This window comes from Anomaloglossus baeobatrachus, chromosome 7, assembly GCF_048569485.1.
Source record: "Anomaloglossus baeobatrachus isolate aAnoBae1 chromosome 7, aAnoBae1.hap1, whole genome shotgun sequence".
NCBI classification, from domain to species: domain Eukaryota; kingdom Metazoa; phylum Chordata; class Amphibia; order Anura; family Aromobatidae; genus Anomaloglossus; species Anomaloglossus baeobatrachus.
In genome coordinates, this window is record NC_134359.1 from 139,873,199 (window position 1) to 139,889,271 (window position 16,073).

Consider the following 16,073-nt stretch of genomic DNA (forward strand, 5'->3'; position numbering starts at 1 on the left):
AGTCCAGCCAATCTGTGACGAAGGTGCAGGTGTGGATATAATGTAGCCGGCATCCAATATTGGTTTTCTCGATGTGTGACAGTTCAACAATACCATCTGTTTACACTTCCAAAACAAGTGATGACCTGCCAATCACACTCCCTGTTGCGTGTAAAGGGGTGGAAGTTCAGTGTGAAAAACCATGTGAGACTGCTGTCCCCATAGTTACAGAGGATGAAGAGCACGCAGATGCACTTGATGGGGCAGGCGGTGGTTGCACAGGCATGCTAGGCCGCATTGTAGCACAGTGAAATTCACATTGCGACTTATGCTTCATTTTAAGTCGTGTACAGGGTGGGCTCCCCAGTATGCAGCAAAACCAGGCAACAGGAAAAGGACTCTAGGCAGTTGGGTTGATAAATGATTGTTTAACTTTACCAAAACAAACAATAAGAACCATGCATACAATTTAAATAATTGAACAATCTATTCTGTTGCCTACTACCTGCTAATCCCTCTGCGTAGCAGTAATTGTGTGTTTGTGCGTGTGTGTGTGTGTGTGTGTGTGCGAAGACGACTTACCAGTGGCACATCACAAGAGCTTCCCAGTTATCTACGTAAACATAGACAAAACACATTACCCCCCTGAATACCCTTGTTAGCTGAAGCCTCACAGATAAGGCAGATGATAACAGTGTGAATGCAAACCACACAGCTCTGCAACACAGTCATGGAAATCTTGAAAATCAACAGTCAATGCAAACATGTGTCGCTGACCGTCTATGATTTAAACTTTGACAGTTTAGAGGCAGCAAGTCTTATTGTCTATAAATAGTCGGCCTACTCAGAACAGATATGTGTTTTGCTAATAAAACAAAGTGTTGCGTGCCCGCATTATTGTCTGGGCACAGCCTACCGTACCCGGGTACTGTGATGTCCAGTTGCCAGAAATACAGACTTTACGCTCCTCTCACGGTAAGCAGTATAGACAGCACCGTAAGAATGTTGGTCTGTGGCACAGGATGCTGCTCACTGGCGTTACGGTACTCCTCACCAAACTCCAAAATGAGTCCCCTCACAATTGAACGAAGTGTTTCCGCGATGGCTCCTTGCTGTAACACACACCTTTAGCTTTTCCTTCTGTTCATAGACAGCATCTCCAAGTCCACACCCGAAGAGCAATTTCTCCTCCACGTCTAAGTGTGGAGAGGCAGCTAGTGCGCATGCGTGTGCCGATTTACCCCAGCCGCAGCCTAACTACAGTGTTTCGCCTTGTGAGTATGCTCAGCCTGACTGTGCCATTGCTGAGGCTAAGTCTTCGTTTCGGGATACAGCGCATGCTCCCACACAGTGCGAAAAGCCTCTTTGCACAGGTACTTGCATACCGTGCCGGGTCTAAGTCCTGTTTTGTGCCTAGATACCATGCTAAAGCTGATAGTCTTTTTTCAGAGACTGTATTTCATGCTACTGAGCATGCTCAGGCACTTACTGCATCAGAGACTAGGTCCGGTAATGAACTTTTTGGCCCTGCCCCTGATGTGGGGGGCCCATAGAGACCACAAGGCATCAGGTGTCCTGACGATGTGGCCAGGCCACTCCCAAATGGCTTGCAGAGGCCCGCCCCTATGACTTGTCACCTCATTATTGATGGTCAGACGATGACTGGTGAGGTGTTTGTGTCGTGGCAGCCATGAGGTCATTATTGAAGTTGCGGTTCCAAATAGGACGCTAGTTATGCCACTCATGACGTGTCACTCTGCTTTTGTCTCCAGGAGGTGCATTGTGGTCCACCCTGGTTTGGAGCGGACCCAGGTTATAAAACGGGCAGGAGCCAACAAGGAGGTGCGCAGTCTTCTATTATGCTCCGAAAGAGAACACCTCCATGTGTTGAACCCATTGCAGCTTTAGGCCAGAGGTAGGCAGGGATAGGGCGGCGATGCAGGCCGCCACCACAGTTGGTAACGCAGAACGGTTAAGACCAGCTCCTGTCCTACCAGTCCTGCTTGTGCAGCACAGTGGCATTAACAGGCCTGCTGCTGCTGATGCGCCTGCTGTCCACAGGTGTGGCCCCAATGCACACGGTCAGCGTACTCAATGGCCCCTGTGATGTTAACAGGGAGTTCCTGGGCTGGGTGGGCGTGTGGACCCTGTGACGGTAACAGGGCTCCCAGTCTTCAGATCCGAGTGGCGTCTAACTCAGTTCAGGCTACTATTAGTTTCATAGCCACACAGCTCTGTATCCTCCACCTAACCTTCCAGTTGCCAACCTCTCCTTTTCCATCTGGGAGCACGGTGGACACTGACTGCTGATGGGGATATATACCTTTCTCTTTCTTTTCTTATTAATTTTCGTTATATAGCGGTAACATAGTATATACCACCCTATCCAAATCTGCCAGTCCCACCGTAACAGATGGTGTTTCTTCAGCAAATGTTACTTTTACTTAACCACCAAACCCACGGACAAAAACTTTTTTCCCCTTTCCAACACACCTGTTCCCCTTTCCACCAGCATCTGTCCTTTTTCAACTGATTTTGTATATGACCAAAAGTGCAACTCTGCAGGGACACCGTACTCAATGCCATCTCAGCACAGCAGCCAGCCCTCGGTCCCTCAGATGTGGACAAGTAAAAGACCATTTCCTCCTATCCATGACAAAGCGTTGAGATTCACTCTGTGCAGCACTGGTGTTTAGTGGAAAAGCAGATCTAAGATTGCGTACCACCTTCTGCAGATACTCCTGTATACGTGCGTCCCTTTCTATGGCAGGAATTATTTTGCCAAATGTTGTCTTGTACCGGGGATCTAACAGTGTGGCAACCCAGTAGTTAGCATTACTTCGAATTCGTACAATCCGAGGGTCATGTTGTAGGTAGTGCAGCAAGAAGGCGCTCATGTGTCTTGTGCATCCAGGAGGACCAAGTCCTTGGTGTGTTGGTGGCAGAGAGGAGAGAATCGTGCCTCCTTCCTCTGCCCTCTCCCCCCAACCTCGCACAACTGAAATGTGAGCAAGCTCTCACTCATCTGCTGAGTTTTCCATGCCCATCGCCAGTTCGTCCTCCATTTCTTCATGGGCTCCTGCACCTTCCTCAACACTTTTTGCTGATACTATGTGCCCTTGTTAATCCCTCTCCCCCACCATGACTGCCGCCTAGGTGCCGCTGACCTTCTGGACCTCGTAGATCTTGTTATCCCTTCCGCATATGACTCCTCCTGTACTTCCTCCCCTTCCTCTTGTCCCAACACCTGACTCCGAATAATGCTTACAGTGTGCTCCATCATGTAGCTGACCAGAATTGTCACGCTGAGAATGGCATTGCCAGTGCTAAACATCTTCGTCGACATTTGTAAACTTTGTAGAAGGGTGCATAGGTCCTTGATCGGATACCAATCCAGCAGAGTGATCTGCACCACCTCTGGATTATGTTAGGCCAGGCTATATGTCATAACGTATTGCAGCAGGGTTCGGCGGTGCTGCCACAAACGCTGCAACATGTGCAGATTCAAATTCCTGCGTGTTGGCACATCGCATTTCAGGCGTTTAACCACCAGACCTAAAGACTTCTGGAGCGACGAAAGTTGTTGAGCTGCTGTGTGCGAACGATGGAAGTGAGCACATAGCGAGTGTGCCCGCTGCACAAGGCCATGTAGGCTGGGATGGTGTTTTAAAAATTGCTGGAGAATTAGATTCAACACGTGAGCCACACAAGGCACGTGTGTCACATCGTCACGGCGAAGGGCCGCACCCATGTTTGCATCATTGTCACACCCGGCCTTCCCTGTCTGCTGGTTGAGTGGAGACAACCATTGATGAAACTTGGTCTCCAGAGCTAACCGTCCACAACTTCTCAGCGGTGTGACTCACATTTCCCCTACATTTCAAAGTAAACATTTGACCGCCTGATGGCCTTGAGCTCTGCTGCCAGCATAGTAAGGAGGTGTGTGGGATTCCTTGGGCGCAGTTACAAGGAAGGGTGGCCTGACCACAAAGGGTTTGGGCTGAGGTGCAGGAACAACATGAGGTTGATGAGGCAGAAGCAGTGGAGGAACTTGTACATACAGAGGAAGGATTAAAGCACACAACTCGTGGGGACGGAAAGACTTGTACAGCAGACCCTTCTCCATCTCTCACCATAGTTACCCAGTGCCCAGTCAGCAACATGTAACTCCCCTGTCCATGCTTACTGGTCCAAGTATCTGTGGTGAAATGCACCCTGTCACACACAGAGTTTCTCGAGGAATCGGTGATGTTGTGTGCGACCTGCTGTGGCAGCGCGGGCACGCCTTTCTTGGAGAAGGAGTGGCGAATGGCCACCGGCTCTTGGGGCACTGCAATGGGCATAAGGTCTCGAAAATCCTCGGTCTCAAAAGAGTGTAAAGGCAGCCTTTCTGTAGCCAACAAGTTGCAGATGCTGAAACTCAACCTCTTAGGCATGTCTTGCCCTTCGAAAAGCATGTAAAGCACAGCGAGGGGACTCCAACCACAGTCTCCCTCGTTGCCACTAATTGGGCCACACACACCCCACTTGACTGGCATCAGTTGATGCCCCTTTTCAAAATGAAACAGATGCTTTGCATGAAGCACTCTCAAAAATACGTGTGCCTTTCACCTCCCCTGGCTGAGCCAGGGGAAGAAAAGTCCTCTGAGAGCCATGACTTGTTCATCTTGGTTCTTTTTTCAAAAGCAAGGGGACTCCAACCACAGTCTCCCTCGTTTCCACTAATTGGGCCACACACACCCCACTTGACTGGCATCAGTTGACCCCATTTTCAAGATGAAAAAGATGCTTTGCATGAAGCACACTCAAAAATACGCGTGCCTTTCACCTTCCCTGGCTGAGCCAGGGGAAGAAAAGTCCTCTGAGAGCAATGATTTGTTCATCTTGGTTATTTTTTCAAAAGCGAGGGGACTCCAACCACAGTCTCCCTCATTTCCACTAATTGAGCCACACACACCCCACTTGACTGGCATCAGTTGACCCCATTTTCAAGATGAAAAAGATGCTTTGCATGAAGCACTCTCAAAAATACGCGTGCCTTTCACCTCCCCTGGCTGAGCCAGGGGAAGAAAAGTCCTCTGAGAGCCATGACTAGTTCATCTTGGTTCTTTTTTCAAAAGCAAGGGGACTCCAACCACAGTCTCCCTCGTTTCCACTAATTGGGCCACACACACCCCACTTGACTGGCATCAGTCGACCCCATTTTCAAGATGAAAAAGATGCTTCGCATGAAGCACTCTCAAAAATACGCGTGCCTTTCACCTCCCCTGGCTGAGCCAGGGGAAGAAAAGTCCTCTAAGAGCCATGACTTGTTCATCTTGGTTCTTTTTTCAAAAGCGAGGGGACTCCAACCACAGTCTCCCTCGTTTCCACTAATTGAGCCACACACACCCCACTTGACTGGCATCAGTTGACCCCATTTTCAAGATGAAAAAGATGCTTTGCATGAAGCACTCTCAAAAATACGCGTGCCTTTCACCTCCCCTGGCTGAGCCAGGGGAAGAAAAGTCCTCTGAGAGCCATGACTAGTTCATCTTGGTTCTTTTTTCAAAAGCGAGGGGACTCCAACCACAGTCTCCCTTGTTTCCACTAATTGGGCCACACACACCCCACTTGACTAGCATCAGTTGACCCCATTTTCAAGATGAAAAAGATGCTTTGCATGAAGCACTCTCAAAAATACGCGTGCCTTTCACCTCCCCTGGCTGAGCCAGGGGAAGAAAAGTCCTCTGAGAGCCATGACTAGTTCATCTTGGTTCTTTTTTCAAAAGCGAGGGGACTCCAACCACAGTCTCCCTCGTTTCCACTAATTGGGCCACACTTACCCACTTGACTGGCATCAGTTGACCCCATTTTCAAGATGAAAAAGATGCTTTGCATGAAGCACTCTCAAAAATACGCGTGCCTTTCACCTCCCCTGGCTGAGCCAGGGGAAGAAAAGTCCTCTGAGAGCCATGACTTGTTCATCTTGGTTCTTTTTTCAAAAGCGAGGGGACTCCAACCACAGTCTCCCTCGTTTCCACTAATTGAGCCACACACACCCCACTTGACTGGCATCAGTTGACCCCATTTTCAAGATGAAAAAGATGCTTTGCATGAAGCACTCTCAAAAATACGCGTGCCTTTCACCTCCCCTGGCTGAGCCAGGGGAAGAAAAGTCCTCTGAGAGCCATGACTTGTTCATCTTGGTTCTTTTTTCAAAAGCGAGGGGACTCCAACCACAGTCTCCCTCGTTTCCACTAATTGAGCCACACTTACCCACTTGACTGGCATCAGTTGACCCCATTTTCAAAATGAAAAAGATGCTTTGCATGAAGCACTCTCAAAAATACGCGTGCCTTTCACCTCCCCTGGCTGAGCCAGGGGAAGAAAAGTCCTCTGAGAGCCATGACTAGTTAATCTTGGTTCTTTTTTCAAAAGCGAGGGGACTCCAACCACAGTCTCCCTCGTTTCCACTAATTGGGCCACACACACCCCACTTGACTGGCATCAGTTGACCCCATTTTCAAGATGAAAAAGATGCTTTGCATGAAGCACTCTCAAAAATACGCGTGCCTTTCACCTCCCCTGGCTGAGCCAGGGGAAGAAAAGTCCTCTGAGAGCCATGACTTGTTCATCTTGGTTCTTTTTTCAAAAGCGAGGGGACTCCAACCACAGTCTCCCTCGTTTCCACTAATTGAGCCACACTTACCCACTTGACTGGCATCAGTTGACCCCATTTTCAAAATGAAAAAGATGCTTTGCATGAAGCACTCTCAAAAATACGCGTGCCTTTCACCTCCCCTGGCTGAGCCAGGGGAAGAAAAGTCTTCTGAGAGCCATGACTAGTTAATCTTGGTTCTTTTTTCAAAAGCGAGGGGACTCCAACCACAGTCTCCCTCGTTTCCACTAATTGGGCCACACACACCCCACTTGACTGGCATCAGTTGACCCCATTTTCAAGATGAAAAAGATGCTTTGCATGAAGCACTCTCAAAAATACGCGTGCCTTTCACCTCCCCTGGCTGAGCCAGGGGAAGAAAAGTCCTCTGAGAGCCATGACTTGTTCATCTTGGTTCTTTTTTCAAAAGCGAGGGGACTCCAACCACAGTCTCCCTTGTTTCCACTAATTGGGCCACACTTACCCACTTGACTGGCATCAGTTGACCCCCATTTTCAAGATGAAAAAGATGCTTTGCATGAAGCACTCTCAAAAATATGCGTGCCTTTCACCTCCCCTGGCTGAGCCAGGGGAAGAAAAGTCCTCTGAGAGGCATGACTTGTTCATCTTGGTGAACGTTAGTCTGTCCACATTGTCAGTGGACAGATGCGTGTGCTTAGCTGTCAGCACACCCCCAGCAGCACTGAGGACACGTTCCGAGAAAACGCTGGCTGTGGGATACAACAAGGTCCCCAAGGCGTACGTGGTGAGCTCAGGCAATTTATCCAGATTGGAAGCCTAAAATGAGCAGGGCTCAAGTTGCACAGTAACGGCATTGACGTTCCCTTGCATATAGTCATATCTGTGTCTCCTCCTCTTTTTCCTTGTCCTGCTCTTTTGTTTTCGCATGAGTATATGTCCTTGTCACTTTCCCATGTGTTTGTGTTGTGTTGTGAGTTGTTTGTCACCTTTTGGACACCTTTGAGGGTGTTTTCTAGGTGTTTTTATGTGTTTGTGAATGCCTGCCATTGTTTCCTATGCGGTTCGAGTTCGGTTCGTCAAACGTTCGCCGAACTGAACTCGAACGACACCTCCGTTCGACAAACCGAACTCGAGCCGAACTCATCTCTAGCTGCTACTGTCTCTTGCTTCTGGCCCCCGCTCATTATGCTCATCGCATATTCACTCCACTGCGGGCTGGAAGCAGCAGCGGGGAGTCGGCAGGACCGGAGACCATAGATCAGCACCACAGACAGCAGCGACAGGGACAGGTGAGCAGAAAGTTCCTGTTCTCCGTGTGTTATCACGGATAATATAAACATGGCACACGGAGGGCAATACGCATCTTTGACACGTTTGTGAAAAACGTGCGCGATTTTCACGGATGTGTGAAAAAGGCCTTAGATGACATGAGTGAGCAATAGGAATTGATAGTTTTATATTTCTATTGTAAAGTAACACTACTTTCAAACTTCCCTGATAAATAAACGCCAATAAACAATAAATAAATAAACAATCGCCAATAAAAATAAATAAATAAACAATCGCCAATCTGCAGCAAAATACTCTTGATTCAGTTCTTCAAAGAGGCTATTCACATTGTTAGAGTACACCATTGGTCCATCAACTGTGAAAAATTGTGTTAAAGTGTTACTTCTGTTTCAATAATAACACATTTTGACATAATCATGAAGAAGATACTTTTGTTTCAACCTAGATGCAAGAAGTTCAGCTTTATCTTTGGACAATGAAAGGTTGTTAAGTAAAGCATTCTGGCTGGTCGACTGCTCCATTAATGTACATACTCATCTTGACTTGAGGTCTCCATGTCTTCTCCAGTAGCTTCAGCTCCATAGTCTTCATATTCTACTTAATTTTTCTCCAATCCAGACAACGGTGGTACAGGAACTGGCAAGGTACCATCATGTGGAACTGGCCTAATCGCAAATTCAAGTTCAGAGGAATTGATCTTATGTTTGTTCTCTGTAGAAAAACCCTTCAGTTTGACAAAACAAAAGTAGCAGTCATCAATATGATTTTGGGGTTCTCTCCAAATCATGGGAACAGCAAATGGCATAGCATATCACATGAGGGGCCCAGCATATATTGAAAATGCAGAAATAACGTAATAACAAAAATACTTCTATCTCAGAAACTTTATGTGATAGAGCAAAACTAAGCATATTTTTGAAATCAGTACATCAAACTCAATAAAATAGACATATTACCTTGTGCTGATGATTTTTTTTTTTTTGCTGACCATTGCTATGGGCTTCCTTTTAATGTTTTTTTTATAGCTAATGTGATTTTTTTTAACTGTTTTAATTGTTTGTCAGGTTCTGCTTTGTGAGAGAACAAAATCCAATCTTATAACTTTATAATGTCATGGTGGTCAATTAACACTGATGGGAGGGAAAGTTTCACATTTCTATTCACGCCCCTACTGTTCTTAATTGTGCATAGTTCAGATGAACCTTGTTCTTTTTTTGAGACCCTATTTAAACTGGTCAGATGATATAATAAAGCAGAAGTTTTTAGTACACAATTATCTAGAGTGGGCTGTTATGATATCCCGAACATTCATAAAACAAATCGTATTCGTTTGGAGTTGAAATGGCATAGATGGAGTGTATATTGCTCAGAAATCATGGCATCAAAAAGGAAACACACGTGCATTATACCATTCGGATATAGAATGAGAATGGACTCTCTAGGAAAAGAAATGTTAAAAAAGCTGCAGAAAAAAAAAAAAGCTTATTTTCACAATCTTGGCTTACTTTTAATGTGAGCTTGGTCTATTTCTATTTTGGATGAGTTATTTTGTATTAAATAGTCTGGTCCAAGAACTGGAAAAGTTATCAACTGCCTTTGGGAATTGTGTGCATGTGATGTGATTAGTGTGTAAGTGTGTGTAACGCCCTGGCCTATCAGGTCGTCCCAGGGTATTGTGCAATCTGCCCTTCTGCACGGTATCCACCCTCCTTGGTTATGGGTCCTGGTTCTTTGGTGTTGCTAACAGCTTAGCCAATCAATATTCTAGGAACACTTTGCACTTTACCCACCAGACACACCATTGGGGGGCCTGAAGGGAATAGGGCCGCCCACATGGGGAATTGGTGAGGGGAAAGTGAAGAAAGTGACAGTTGAGCTGAGGTTAAGCAAGGGAGAGGAGTGTGGAGCGGTGACTCTCTGTGAGGGAGAGGTCACCGGCTGGCAGCAGGGCTCCTGTAGTAGAAGGTGGCAGACGTTGGTCTGGGCCTGGTAGGAGCTGGAACCTTGGTCGCAGGGGGTAGTGTCAAAGGGCACAGACCGCCAAGGAGGGCAGCCGGCGGCCTTGAGCTATCACCGGGCAGGGACCAGGGCATGATGTGGTACGTGGACCCTAGGCTGGAAAGTAGCTTCACGCGTTCTGGTCATTTACCCGACGGGGGTGAAGACTTCAAGATTCATCCACAACCCACTCCAAAATCAGGGTACTAGCGAACGATGGGATAGGATTTCCCAATACAGTCCAAAGAAATCCTAAGCGTGCACCCTGAGAGCAAGCTCACTCCGTTAGCCAACAGAGACAGAGGTGCCAAGAACAGGGCCACAGGCTAACAGCAACACCAAGGGCACGAACCCAAGCGTGCTCCCTACAAGCTGCAGTGGTGGTCAGAATTCTGGTTTACAAGCTGTTGGTGTTGTTATTTCCTGGACTGAGTGAGTACACTGAAAACCATCGGACGGGTTGCTGGCACGGTGGCGGCACATGTGGATTTAGCATTGTACTAGTCATTGGTCTGAGGGGTTGGATTGTAACATTAGTGGATTGTATTGATGTTGATCAATATTAGAAATGAGTGAATCTGTTTGATAAAGGTTCACCAATTTCAAATTCAGTACAAGCCTTAGCATGTTTGGTTTGGGCTCGGTAACCCAAGCTCTTTTCCCAAAAGTCGGTAATGTTCGGTTTTGTTCGATCTCTGATAGCATTTTAAAAAAATGCCTTTCTAATAACGTTATGCTTTTGGATAGGATTGTGGTGCTGTATGATGAATAGGGGGGGATGTGTTTAATGAGTGGAGCGAGTGGGGACTCGGAAGAAGCCAGACGTGCGCTGTGACATTTTTTTTCTTAATTTTATTTGTGAATGTTCCTGCAGCCATTCACAAATCAGAAAACATCAACAAGGTTCAGATACAAGGGCTTGTGTCATTGGCTGCCTAAGTAAGATGTCCGTCTGCATATAAAATGCAGACTGCAACATTTGTAAATGTTAAGCATTAGGGAAGGTGCTGCCATTGCTGCCACCAGGGCTGCTAGACAGTTAGCTTATCAAGGGGTTTAATGATAGGTAGTTGAGATAGATAGATAGATAGATCAATAGATAGATAGATAGATAGATAGATAGATAGATAGGAGAGTGATAGTGTAGAATAGGGACGTGCAGTGTAGGGAAAGCAGTGTGCCATAAATTGGCATTTAATGATAGAAATAGGGATAGGTACTTATCAGTGTCTGCTAAAGAGTTGCCAGTGAAGGATCAAAATAGCTATTGCTACTTATTACAGCCTGCTCCTAATTAGCCAGTCAATCACATTTCTACGTATTGTTAGTTAGTAGTGATGAGCGAGTATGCTTGTTACTACTCGGTACTCACACGAGTATCACTGTACTCGGGCTACTCGGCGGGGACCGAGTAATCTCGCGATACTCGTGCTGTACTCGTGGTCTTCATTTCTGCATGTTGGTGCTCTTTTGAGAGCCAGCCCTCATGCAGGGATTGGCTGGCAGACCACTGCAATGCCACAGCCCTGTTAGTTGTGGAATTGCAGTGATTGGCCGGCCCGCACAGCGTGACCGAGCCTTTATACCGGCCGGCGCGCTGTGCTCTGCTCACAGCCATCCAGACAGTCAGTGCAGGGAGAGTGTCGCTGCTTCAGGGAAAGCTTTGCGGCCCTTTATAGCTATTTCCGTAGCAGGGCTGCAAACAGTGTGACCAAAAGTCCTTCTCAGGACTATTCTAGTTGTATACAGGCAGGCAGGGTATAGCCAGGTCGGAGTACAGTAGCAGAGTCCTTCTCAGGACTATTGTTGCTGTATACAGGCAGGGTATAGCCAGGTCGGAATACAGGCTAGTAACCAGAAGAGTCCTTGTCAGGACTATTGTAGCAGTATACAGGCAGGCAGGCAGGCAGGCAGGCAGGGTATATAGCCATTCCTAGTGGTGACCGTATACCAGCCTTCATCATATCTGGGGCTGGTGTACACAGTCTAAAACAGTCCAGATAGTGTCAGACTTCTCATTAATTGTCGCTCCTAAAAACCTGTTAGGTTCTTAAAAAACCTTTAAAGCCTTTAAAAACCGCACGTGTGTGCCTGTCGGTGGCAGCGTACAGGTGCACTTGTGTGCGTTTTTACCAAACTATTATATAACGCACAAGTGTAGTGTATAATACACGTCAGTCAGCAGTGGCTGATAGTGTCAGAGTTCTCATTAATTTTTGCTCCTAAAACCTGTTAGGTTCTTAGTGCGTCCGTGCTTGCATTTAAAAACCGCACGTGTGTGCCTGTCGGTGGCAGCGTACAGGTGCACTTGTGTGCGTTTTTACCAAACTATTATATAACGCACAAGTGTAGTGTATAATACACGTCAGTCAGCAGTGGCTGATAGTGTCAGAGTTCTCATTAATTTTTGCTCCTAAAACCTGTTAGGTTCTTAGTGCGTCCGTGCTTGCATTTAAAAACCGCACGTGTGTGCCTGTCGGTGGCAGCGTACAGGTGCACTTGTGTGCGTTTTTACCAAACTATTATATAACGCACAAGTGTAGTGTATAATACACGTCAGTCAGCAGTGGCTGATAGTGTCAGAGTTCTCATTAATTTTTGCTCCTAAAACCTGTTAGGTTCTTAGTGCGTCCGTGCTTGCATTTAAAAACCGCACGTGTGTGCCTGTCGGTGGCAGCGTACAGGTGCACTAGTGTGCGTTTTTACCAAACTATTATATAACGCACAAGTGTAGTGTATAATACACGTCAGTCAGCAGTGGCTGATAGTGTCAGAGTTCTCATAAATTTTTGCTCCTAAAACCTGTTAGGTTCTTAGTGCGTCCGTGCTTGCATTTAAAAACCGCACGTGTGTGCCTGTCGGTGGCAGCGTACAGGTGCACTTGTGTGCGTTTTTACCAAACTATTATATAACGCACAAGTGTAGTGTATAATACACGTCAGTCAGCAGTGGCTGATAGTGTCAGAGTTCTCATTAATTTTTGCTCCTAAAACCTGTTAGCTTCTTAGTGCGTCCGTGCTTGCATTTAAAAACCGCACGTGTGTGCCTGTCGGTGGCAGCGTACAGGTGCACTTGTGTGCGTTTTTACCAAACTATTATATAACGCACAAGTGTAGTGTATAATACACGTCAGTCAGCAGTGGCTGATAGTGTCAGAGTTCTCATTAATTTTTGCTCCTAAAACCTGTTAGCTTCTTAGTGCGTCCGTGCTTGTATTTAAAAACCGCACGTGTGTGCCTGTCGGTGGCAGTGTACAGGTGCACGATTTGCACAAACTTGGATATAACGCCCAAGTCTAGTGAATACACGTCAGCACAGCATTGCAAAATGCGCAAGGGCGTTGGCAAGGAACAAGGAAGTGGACGTGATGGTGGTGCAGGCAGAGGCCGAGGTCGTGGGCAAGCTCTAATTTCGCCACAACAAAGGGTCACATCTAGTCGCTCGCACGTCCTGTCCCAAATTCTTGGGGACCGCAGCAGTACACCGCTCTTGAACCAAGACCAGTGTCAACAGGTTTTTAGTTGGATAGCGGATAATGCTTCCAGTCAGATTGGCACCACCACAAACACTCTGTCTTCCACACGGTCAAGTGTCAGTAGCCGTGATACTGCACCGCACATTTCAGAACCTGATCCTCCTTCCTACCACAAGGCTGAGTACACGTCCTCGGACATTAATGATCCCACACTTGGACACTCGGAAGAGCTGTTCACGTTTCCATTCGCACATTCTGGCCTCTCGCCAGCTAATGTTGAAGTGGGTCATGAGGAGATCGTATGTACAGATGGCCAAATATTTGAGCAGCCACGTTCTCACGAAGTTGGCAACGTGTCTCAACAAGGGGTGGACGATGATGAGACACAATTGTCAGGAAGTCAGGAGGAGGAGCAGGGTGCGGAAGAGGAAGACGACGTGGTGGATGATCCAGTAACTGACCCAACCTGGCAGGAGGATATGCAGAGCGAGGACAGCAGTGCACAGGGGGAGGGAGGCGTATCATCCCAACAGGCAGTAAGAAGCAGGGTGGTGGCTACAGGCAGAAGTCAGGCAACCGTTCCCCGGAACAACAACACGACACAAGGTGCCTGTACAAATGTTAGGTCTTCCCGAGTCTGGCAGTTTTTTAAGTTGGCTCCAGATGATTCTAAAAAGGCCACTTGCAACACCTGCCGTGCCAGCATCAGCAGGGGTACCAAAACTAGCAGCCTGACCACCACCAGCATGATCAGGCACATGTCAGCCAAGCACCCGACTTTGTGGGAAGTACAACAGAGTCGAGGAGCAGTGCTTGCTGATGTCACTGCTACGTCTTCGCTGGTTGTGCACGCGAGCCAATCCCCTGTCCATGCTGCCTGCGAACAAGCCTCCTCCGGTCCTGCACCTGCAGTTGCCTACGCAGAAATAACACCATCATCAAGCACGTCCTTGTCCCAGCGCAGCGTTCAGTTATCCATTCAGCAAACCTTTGAACGCAGACGCAAATACACTGCCAACACCCCACATGCCACAGTTCTAAATGCTAACATTTCGCGACTGCTTGCGCTGGAAATGTTGCCTTTTAGGCTGGTGGAGACAGAAGCATTCCGCGACCTGATGGCGGCAGCTGTCCCACGTTACTCTGTCCCCAGCCGCCACTATTTCTCCCGGTGTGCCGTCCCCGCGTTGCATAACCACGTGTCACAAAACATCACACGTGCCCTGAACAACGCTGTTTCACCCAAAGTCCACCTAACCACAGACACGTGGACAAGTGCTTGTGGGCAAGGCCGCTACATCTCGTTGACGGCACACTGGGTTAATATTGTGGAAGCTGGGACCCAGTCTGAGCGAGGGACGGAACACGTCCTTCCCACACCAAGGTTTGCAGGCCCTACCTCAGTCAGTGTTTCACCCACACTCTACAGCTCCGGAATGTCATGCTCTTCAGCCTCCTCCTCCTCCTACGCATCCTCATCCACTGTACCCTCCACACCAGTCCCAAGCTGGAAGCACTGCAGCACTGCCTCGGCGAAGCGGCAACAGGCTGTGCTGAAGCTAATCTGCATAGGTGACAAACCCCACAATGCAGAAGAGGTGTGGACAGCTCTGAAACAGCAGGCAGATCACTGGCTCACACCTCTGAACCTAAAGCCAGGAAAGGTCGTGTGTGACAATGGCCGGAACCTGGTGGCGGCTTTGAGGCGAGGCCAGCTGACACATGTTCCATGCGTGGCCCATGTGCTCAACCTCGTGGTTCAGCGGTTTCTAAAGTCATACCCAGAGCTGTCTGATCTGCTGGTAAAAGTTCGCCGCCTGTCTGCACATTTTCGAAAGTCACCTACTGCTTCAGCCGGCCTTGCCGGCTTTCAGCGCCGTTTGCATCTTCCGGCTCACAGACTGGTGTGTGATGTCCCCACGCGTTGGAATTCAACTCTGCACATGTTGGTCAGGATATGTGAGCAGAAGAGGGCAGTTGTTGAGTACCTGCATCACCTAAGCCGTCGGGAAATGGGTCAAACTCCACACATAACACCTGAGGAGTGGAGATGGATGTCCGACCTATGTACCATCCTCCAAAACTTTGAGGACTCCACCAAGATGGTGAGTGGTGATGACGCCATTATTAGCGTCACCATACCGCTACTCTGCCTTCTAAAACGGTCTCTGCTCAAAACCAAACATGATGCATTGCAGGCGGAGCGCGATGAGTTGCAGCAAGAAACAGTAGTGGGTGTGGGTGATAACACACAGCCCAGCCTCGTCTCATCACAACGTGCAGTGGAGGACTATGACGAGGAGGAGGATGAAGACATGGAGCAAATCTCCGGCCAAATTGAGGATATGACATGCACACCAGTCATATCCTCGGTTCAGCGTGGCTGGCCAGAGGACAGGGTAGATGAGGAGGAGGAGGAGGAGGACAGCATGTTCAGTCATCGTGTTGGTCAGGCTACTGAAGTCCTGGCTGTTAAGAGTCTGGTGCACATGGCTGACTTTATGGTAAGCTGCCTGTCTCGTGACCCTCGCGTTAAGAACATCTTGGCCGACAATCATTACTGGTTGGTAACACTGTTAGACCCACGCTACAAGGAGAACTTTATGTCTCTTAGTCCCGAGGCGGAGAGGTCAACCAAAATGCAGCAGTTCCGGAAGGCCATAGTCACGGAATTAGGCAAAGCATTCCCCTCACAAAACGCTAGCGGCA